This window comes from Galendromus occidentalis, unplaced genomic scaffold, assembly GCF_000255335.2.
Source record: "Galendromus occidentalis unplaced genomic scaffold, Mocc_1.1 scf7180000077209, whole genome shotgun sequence".
Classification (NCBI taxonomy): Eukaryota; Metazoa; Arthropoda; class Arachnida; order Mesostigmata; family Phytoseiidae; genus Galendromus; species Galendromus occidentalis.
The window spans coordinates 89,231-99,042 of NW_003805197.1; positions in this window are offsets into that span (position 1 = coordinate 89,231).

Sequence of the window (9,812 nt, forward strand, 5' to 3'; positions counted from 1 at the left end):
ATACGATAGTCTTCCGATAGAGGAATGGCATTTCGACGCAACAATAGTTTTTCCCCCTCTCCGTGACGATTTTTTCCGAACCGAGCCGTACGGCGTAGTTCTACGCCGAAAATGCCGTCGCGGAGCTGCGCGACGAATTGCCGTGATTTTCGCTCATCTCCGAAGACGATATCCTCCCGAAGCGATGATGCACCGAGCTGATGATGCAACGCTATTCCCTCGTAATAGCGGCAGACTCCTCTCCCCATCAGACTGTGGCGGCCTTCGTCGATTTTCACGATTGCCCGCTAGATAGTCGCGAAGGCAGCTCAACGCCAATAAATAATGCGCAGAATTTCTTCCCTCCGAATGAAATTTCTGGTCAGTATTTAGGGAAAGGCCCGACGATTGGAAGACGTTTCCGAGCTGTTTCATGCGTCTCTGCCCGCTCCTGGGCTGAAATACATCCCGCCAGCTCTCTGAGACATCTTCCGCGAATTTCGTAGGTGTTCGGATGCGCCTCCGCAAGAACATCCAAGGGACTGGCGGGATCGATACTCGAGAGGCGAGGTGGACGGATATCCATGTCAGCATCGGTATCGATCGACAACATAAGGTACAACGTACAACTTCTACCCTATGCTGTCGATCGATGCGATTTCGAACTAAATGCGATTTCGATCGTATATTACCGTCTCCCGCGGAATATATGATTTTTTACCGTGACTTGACGCGATTTTGGCGATATTTTGCCGCGAAAAATAACAGCCCTATAACTGTGAACCTCATTTATTCTAGACCAGCGGTTCCCAACCTAAGACTTTTCTGGGGGAGCCGCCGAACCTGGTAGCCGAACCTAACCTAACCCGGACGAATTCCTGCTGTAGGTCCGGGCCATAAGGGTTTGTCAATTCCAAGGGAAGGTTCCGAAACGGATCGACTCTATCTGTCACGGTTGTGTTCCCGCCATTCGGTTCAAACCTATTCCGCCCAACTCTATCGAGAAGTGAACGAAGCTAACACCACTCACTCGCTTTCACACCGCCGCACGGAGCAACTTTCGTTTCCTTGTGTCCTCCCCGCAGAGAAGACTTCATACACCACTAAGCTTTTTCCCGTGAGCTCCGAGAAGCTCAACTCTTCTCTTCCGTCGAGAGAGATTGGACTCATTTGTTGGAGAGCTCTGGTATGCCCGCGAGGCTACCTCCTCCAGCCAGGAGCTGCTTGTCTCCTGAGATTCCCATTCAGTCTCTTTAACGGGAAATTGACGGGAGGGAGGCGGAATATTTGTAAACAATATAAGTACATGCAAGTTATGAGTGAGTTGAGTTGCGAATGGTCCTTTTAGAGGAAAAAGAAGGGAGAGTAGGTAGGAGCCGCGGGAGCCCCGTGGGCACTTGGTATCCTGGGAGCCGCGGGGGAATTCTGGGTTCGCTAGGGAGCCGCGGAGCCAAAAAGGTTGGGAACCGCTGTTCTAGACGAACAATGGCCATAGACTAAGGGAGTATGTACATATTGATCAGTCCGAGCATGTACAGTGCATCAGTCGAGACACTCTCCAAGGAAACATCTTGGCGATTTTTTCCGTTCTATTGCGGGCGATCGGGCGGAGTCTGAAGCCAAGTCTTGTGCGACGGTGCTCGAGGGCGAATATTCTGTCGAAGAGGTCAATTTTTTCGCGAAGTAGGCGACGAAGATACTTGACGTCCAGGTCTACCATTCGGTCATTCACGGACGGGAGCGAGAGGGATTTAGGCAGCATGCCACATCTGAACTCGACCCGGCGGAGAAATTGTCTTTGCAGTCGTTCCAGACCGGTCATGTCCTCTTTCTTGTGAGGAAACCAGACCTGACTCGCATACGTGAGAATGGGCACGACGTGGCTCTGATAGAGACGTAAAAAGCCATCAGGGCGGCGGATGGAGAATGAACGTAGGATCCAGTTGCACAGCATCGAGCCCTTCCGAATGACATGGTCGGCTTGTTCAGAAAACGTCAGGGACTCCGAGAAGCGAACACCTAGGTCTTTGAAATGATTGAGCACGTCGAGATCAGAGTCACCAAGTCGGTACCTATATCTTGGATTTCGGCGACCAAGATGGAGCACTCCGCATTTGTGAGCGGAGAGGCTCAGACCCATCAGGTCGGACCAGGTGACGAAGCTCTCGAGAGTCGCCTGAAGAGTGACGAAGTCGATCTCTGATCTGATCGGGACGGTGAGCTTGACGTCGTCGGCATACATAGTGAAGCACACCGACGGAGGAACAATGTGTCTGAGTTGGTCGATGAACAACAAGAAGAGAAGGCTTCCGCACACAGTCCCCTGTGGGCATCCCACTGAAGCGGATCCTGGTGAGGAGAGAACGTCATGGACCTTCACGCGGAAGGTTCTCCGCCGCAGGAAGTCGGAGATCCATTGTATGAGTTTCGCACCAACACCTCTGGCCGGAAGGATGGACAGGAGAGTCCCATGTGGCATCCGCTCGAAGGCGTTCTTGAAGTCACTGTAGACGACATCCACAGGCGTCGAGTCGCTTAGGTGAGGACAAACGTCGGTGAAGAAGAAGGTCGAGAGACAGTCGGTGGTCGAACGAGCAGATCTGTATGCGAACTGGTTGGTGGACAGTAAGCCGTGTAGTTCAGCATGATTCAGAATGGCTCGGCAGATGATTCGTTCGAGAATCTTGCAGCTGACCGGGGTCAGAGACACGGGTCTCTCGTTCGCCGGATCAGAGCGCTTGCCGGATTTGTGTACTGGAGCAATCCAAGACATTCGGTACACCTCGGGTACCTGCGCCTCATCGATCGACTTACGAAAGATGAGGCTATGCTGTCTATCGATACCGATTCTACAGTAGAACGCTTGATTAAGGAAGGAAATTATTTTTCGCGGCAAAATATCGCCAAAATCGCGTCAAGTCACGGTAAAAAATCATTTATTCTGCGGGAGACGGTAATATACGATCGAAATCGCATTTAGTCGCGAGACTTTCCCCAGAATCGCGGAAAAAGTTTCCCTCCGGAACGAGCGCACATCGATCGGAGCGAATTGTGATTCGGCCATATCTTCCGACTGGTGGCCGACATCGAGCGACATCAGGGTTTTGCCGAAGCCTAATGAGGATCAGAGCTCGTCCAGTTGCGACGGTTCTCCTTTTTTTCGAAAAAATCGAGCACGTCTCCCCAGCTTTCTCCACGAAGATAAGGATTAATGTGATATCGACCCAAGAAACGGGGAAAATCGCGGAAACCCCCAAAAATCGCGCCTCCCGTGAAATACGCCATTGCCGTGGTTGGGCGGAGACGAACAGGCTCGAGAGGTTCTCCATGATAAAAAATATCTGGGGATGTGCAAGTTCGAATTGTATGTTCCGCGCGGGAGAACTTCGCGGTCTCTTCTGGATTTGATCAGTGTATGGCTAAAACGGCTCCATTTTTGTCGCCACGCTCGGTACTCTCAGAAAAGACAATGCTTGTGGTTTCGAACTAAGCCCTTGTTGGTTCGGCGGGGACGCGTCAGCTCGCAAGCAATCGGTGGCTCTTCATGGGAAGTCACAGCATGACTTCCTCTGTAAAATTTTACGCTCTTATCACCCGGTGGTGAATGAGAGGATACAGGCACCATCTGGAAGTTCGCCCATTTGCTGATGAGATCATACTACGTTTTGCTTCATCGTTTCCAATACTGCAGTCATCTTCCGCCTCTACAATTATTGTCGGGTGCATTGCATGATTGAGGAAAACGTCTGAAGGGCGTCTTCTTCCTGCTTCCTACGACTCATCAGGGTCGTTCTCAGACCCTGGAACCAGTATCGGTGGCATCGGATCTAAAGTATCTACTAGCAGGTCCCCGACCGTGGTTGTGCTACCGTCAGAATTTCTTTGCTCTACAGGGAATTGATCCTGTATGCATCACATCTTCAAAGGTTCCAGAACAGGTTGATCTCGACTCGAGAGTTCCGAAGCGAGCTTCCGCCGCCGAGCACGCTCCTTTTGTCATCTGCTCCTCAGGTGTTCGGTTTCCCGAATGGGGACGAGCGAAAACTGATTTAGGGTCCGCTCACTGGAGCTGCTGGGCTCTTGCCGTGGAGCATGAGCCCGTATTCATTGTGAAACGGAAACTACTGGGCAATCTATACACAGTGTATACCGACTTTCCTAGAAAGCTTCCGTGTGCGAATCGGCGCGGGTGGATGTTGATAACTAATTGTCAGTCGCCCATCTGGACTGAAATTCCCGAGTCTCGAAACGGCGATCAGTGTCCGAGCACTCCCACCGCACTCGTCGGGGACGTTCCGGGCTGCACATGTCACCGATTCCGCGCGAGTATCGATCGAAACACAAATGTTCTTTCACGAGTCGTGTCCGAGGAAAAAATCCGACTCGACGAATCGCGACTGGCGGAGATCAGTCATGTCGATCGCGTAAATGTGTTCGGAGCACAGAATATCGGCGATCTCGCGAGAAATGAGTACATACCCATGTACCCCATTTCACGTCCGATAGCTGCTCGAACACTCATGTTTCGCGAGTTTCCATCGCTTCTTGAGATCCGAGATATCTTCCGGTTGAAATCCAGATTTCGAGTTCGTCCGATGAATCGATGTCAGATGACTTGCGGGGCAGCCGAGAGTCGAAGGGATCAAAGAGACAGCATGGAGCTCTCTTGCGGCTGCGGATATCAGTTTATTCATTTATTCATAAATTCAATTCCCTAAAGTTAGAGTCGGTATGGAATAGGATGCATGTTTTCGAGTTTCGCCGCAGCTTCTTCTCTCAATTTATCTTCTCCTTGCTCGGAGAGAGTCGGTTTCTTCCGCGGTGATTGGAGAGCCAACGAATCCAGAGCTGTTGTCGGAGCTTCGAATAATAGGACCAGAACCCAAGCCCCCAGGACGTTGAACGTCGCATCAGCGACGAATTCGCGGAGCTGTAAAGGGATCGGGAGGCCTTATAGAAGTTCTCGATCATACGACGCCATGCGAGTGCGGCGATTCGCTCGATTGTACGAGGCGGGCGTGGCGCAGATTCAGCGAGAATATTCAGGCATCTCGGCCATCATTCACCACGCTGATGGCATGGAGCGTTAATCTGATCGTAGTCAGTGCCAAGGAGCAGTAGTCGGAGGTTCTCTCGATCTTTACCCTTCCAGGAGATTGATCTATTGTGAGGGCGACTCTCCGGTGCTCCACAGATTCTTCGCCGAAACCCTGACGCCTCCTTTCAACTCTATCCCAGGGAGTCTCTACAGCCCGTTCCGAAGCTCGAGCTCTCGTCGCTCGAGCGGGTGCAGAGCTTCGCTCTCGGATCCCCTCCTTTTATCTTCGGAATGGAGACAATCATTGGAATAGAGACTGGAATTCCGTTATTAACTCACATGCTGGTAATGAGAGGCGGAATACGGATTCCGTGTGGAGAACATGGAAAGCCACAGGGCCGGCCACTGCATCAGGTAAAAGCTCAAGGATAATCGACTGAGGACGATGAAATTCGGACGGCTCAGAAACCAGCGGATTAAGCCTAGAAGGATGAGAGTTCACAGAATTATGTTTTGAAATTGGATTAGATAATCCCCCATTACCATCGGGGCGGGGACCGGATAGTTCAGCTTCTCTCGAGCCCTAGGATCTCCCGATATTGACTCGACATCCCACTGACGTCCCCATATTTGAAACATCAAAAGCAACTCACGAGCTCTCCCGCATGAGCACATGTAGATCAACCAGATAAGGCTCGCAGCCCACAACGGTCTGAATATAGCTGCGTATAGTACCGACTCCGATACGGAGCGTACCCGATCATTCCAGATGCAGGACGCTAAGAAGGCAAGCGTCCTCGATTATTATTTATGAAACAGCCTCCCGTTCACGGGGTCTGAGAATTGTCCGAAGATTCATTATCCGTCACGAGGAACCTACGGTTACATTTTTTTCTCAGCCCGTCGAGATCTTGAATACATAGGGCCACTCGACACTCAACCTGGTCGCATTCATGAATATCGACATCACTCACCCATTCCGAAAGCGATTATGACAGCACTGTATAAGATCCAACCGGCTCTGTACACAGTTTTCCCGAGATCGATCTCTCTATATTTGTCGATGAGATATCCACCGAGGACACCGACGGCTGCCGGGCTCAGGTGGGCGAGGCTATGGTTGTGCAGGTGGGATAGCAATTGCAATGACTGAAGGAAACTCATCGCGTTACTTGCCGAACACAAGCGAGAGGATTCCGATCTTGATGAGGGTTTGAAACACACACACTTCCATGTTTTTCGAACTGGTGCTTACCGCTATTGCTTGGTTCGGTAGCAGCAAAAATATCGGAGACGCGCCATAGTAATACGTCAGACTCGCAGCGTACACCATCGAGCCCCCGACAAGATATAGAAGGATTCGGATGCCCTTGCCTGGCTCCCGGATTAGCAAACAGATGGGTAGAATGAGTATGCAAACAATCTGCATATCTGCTGCGGTGTACCTGGGACGAGGTGGAGCGGAATTATCATGCGAGTTCTTTTTTCAGGATCTCGGCTTTCATTACGATCGGCTCTCACGTACCACTGGTTCTCGACGCAGATGTCTTGAATTGTCCACAAATTGTTTATGAAAATGGGATACGACCACCATCTCGCATTACAAAAGTCCTCAAGGTACGGATACATATAGTCGATGCCTGGTCCCGAAGTAATGAGAGGCAGAACATAGAATACGGCCATGGCTCCCATGCCCGTAACAATGTACCTGACTGCACGACGCAGGATCACTTTCAACGCGAGCTTCAATGCAGGCATCTGGAGGAGGGAGGTCGTTGAGTTCCCCACAACTGCTCGCAATCCGTTTACGTACATTGGATATATTTCGCCCGGAAAATACTTGCATTATTTCGCTTCCGCTCTTGGGTGACAAGCCTGTACAATGAAAAGCCGAGAAGTGTGAAGAATGTCTCCAAGGCCAATACGAACTGATTCAATATCACGCCGGATGGGGATTTGAACATCCAGAGGAGGGTCAGGATGCCATCTGGAAAGCGAGGGGAGCAGTGAGTTTCTGAGGCAGCTTTTATTAGAAGGAGACCGAGAGAAGCGTTCGATGTGACCTACCCACATTGCCCCAGTCTTTCAGGCAAACATGGGCGTAGAGAATCCACAGTGCGCTCAGGGCTCGAATCCCGTGCAAACAATCTAATCTCCTCGATTCGGGCGTCAGGGTGGTATTGGTGAACCTCAGGTAGTTTGCGCGGGCCGAAAAACATCGAGCGACTCGAACGAGACCTTGAGGACCGAATTAGCCATTCTTAGATCGGGAATCGGATTACTCGGATTCGGAGGCGAGGGAGAGGATAAGATGGCATCAGAAAATACAGTTCCGCTGAATGAATTGTCTGCCCGATTTTTCATCCGACGATGTCATATTGAAGGACGGTCGGGAGAATGATTTCGAGCTAGGAGGACCTTTGCTCAGTATCTCAGACCGCTAGATGCTATCTGACCCGTTGATCGCATTATCAATGAGCACTGATGTTCTCGCTCTACGATACCTGCCTCGTGTATCGTTGCCGCAGAAAATAGTCAACCACGGTGCCCAGTATTAGCAGGCCAGTCAAGATTCCGATTACGACTCTGCAATGGAAGGGAGTGGGCATTCTTCAGAAAATCCATGATTCCTTCCCAGGATTCGCTAAGAGTATCGACACCTATAGCACCGACTTCCCTACTCAGGTTATATCGATGACGAACAAAGATCGCATTCATTCCTGTCGCCGATCCCTCTCTACTCGACTCTCATATGATATATCGATTTGGGGCACGATGTTCCCCAATCAGGTCACAAGTTAGGAGAGTATTTGGAATGAGGATTCCGGAGCTACCCACCCACATATTACGGTGCCGGTGCTCGCTGGTCGTTCTTTGATTTGATCCCTGCATCCTAGAACATCCGCGCTAATTCCGTATTTCCCGACGACTGGAAGCAAGAATATCGGGCGTAGTTGTGAGCGAGACCTGGGATTATTCTTGATTAAGCTCACTAAGGGAATGACTGGCTTTCCTATGCGGCATCGAGTCTCCATCTAAGAGAATAAGAGTCGGGACTCACATTTCTTTGCTAGATGAGAAATGATAGAGGAATCGCAAGTTGATGGCAGACATATTCCCACGCGGTATCCAATAGGAGATCTCTCTACGAGGTCCAGGACATAAGACACATTCCCTCCGCCGAAGAGTCCCTTGGGGCAAATAATTTTCTCGCTTTACGAATTTTCTCCTTCGTATAGGGTTTCCGCCAGTCTCCAGCTTTCCCCGCCCCCAACCGGCATCGTCAGGCGTCTCGACGGAGCAAGTTGGAGAGATTCGAATCATACGGAAGAGAGCGTATTGCTTTCCGGCTATCGGCAAACAGAAAGCGTCTCGTGTTCGTTCATTTCGGTATGGATCGGAATCAGGCACTAATCGAACATACGACGGCCCGAGTCAACTCGGAGGATAGACGGAAGGCTTCCGGAAAGAGCGGATCGAGCTGATTCGCATCGAGGAAGTCGTCCTGTGTCTTCGACTCAGTGGCGCACCGAGCCCATTCGGCGACTAGTACGGAAATGCGACCCCTCTGTCTCGAAGCTTTCCTCTTCAGAGACTTCACCACTTGGACACGACGGGGGTAATCCGCGCCGTGAGAAAGAGAGAGAGCGTATTCCCCACGGAGGACCTGCACGGTATTCGAGCGTTCCGAAGCAGAAGACTCGGGCGGGGCTGACTGGCTTCGAGAGGATTCCCGTGAGCGCCTCCTTGGGGTTGGCGCCGAAGGCACGTGCCCTGGTTCCCCCGATCTCTCTCCCACCAGACATGCCACTGCCTCGACTCTTCGGTAATCCTGAGAAAATTTTCTCCATCTCCGACTAAGATCTAGGAAATCCACGGAAGCTCTCCTCTGACCTGTCTTGGAGCAAAGTTGGCAGCGCAGGGCCGGACCTTATCAGAGAGAGGAGAGCTCCCCGCCGAGAACAATTCTTGAGTCATCGCTGTAGACTGCAACTCCAGCCTTCCGTAAAATCGGAATAGTTCGATTCGAGAAGCGTCAACACTTGCCAAAAATGAGGATAGTTCGGAGGCTCGCGGGAGGCTTCACTGAAGATTCTGTTATGGGACCGAATCCAGGGAGGAAGCGTGTTTCCGCGCCTCCTCTGTCGAACTGTTCCGAGGGTCAGTTCACACCTCGAGCGTGTTTTCCAACCGAGAACTCGATACTGCTTTCATCTTGAGAGGCCCCGCTCCGTGATCATCTGATCCGTAACAAGCGTACGAATTATGCACATATACTGTTTGCGGAAAAAGGCTTCCCATCGGACCCAGGACGCCGGCACGTGACTCGGCCGTCGCGGAGCATGACCTCACTCCATGGACGGGATCTAATTGAACGAGGAAGCAATAGTCGGTCTTCCCCGGAAAGCTCGGAGAGGCAGAATTTTCAACTAGGCTCACCCAAATTCTCGGGTCCTGCTGGATGAAGCTGGGGAGAGTCCTGTGTAAGAGCGGTTGTCGTCTCATCAGGATTGAAGCTGTGCAGTATTGACCTGCGAAGGCGACCTGCGAGGAAAATACCAATAATAACAATTTTAGCCGAGCTCAGGCGAGTCATAGAGAGCCGACATCCGCATGCTATAAAATCGTGTCGATGTCGATAGACAGCGGGGTTCTGGAGCATCGATCATAAATCTGCGCTACTTGTCAGAGAATGAACAGCATTAAACGGCACGGAAACGAGGTGTGACTGGAGGCAGATAGGCACCTGTGGACTGTTAGGGGCCTCTTGAGAGAGTCTACATGAGCGGTCACC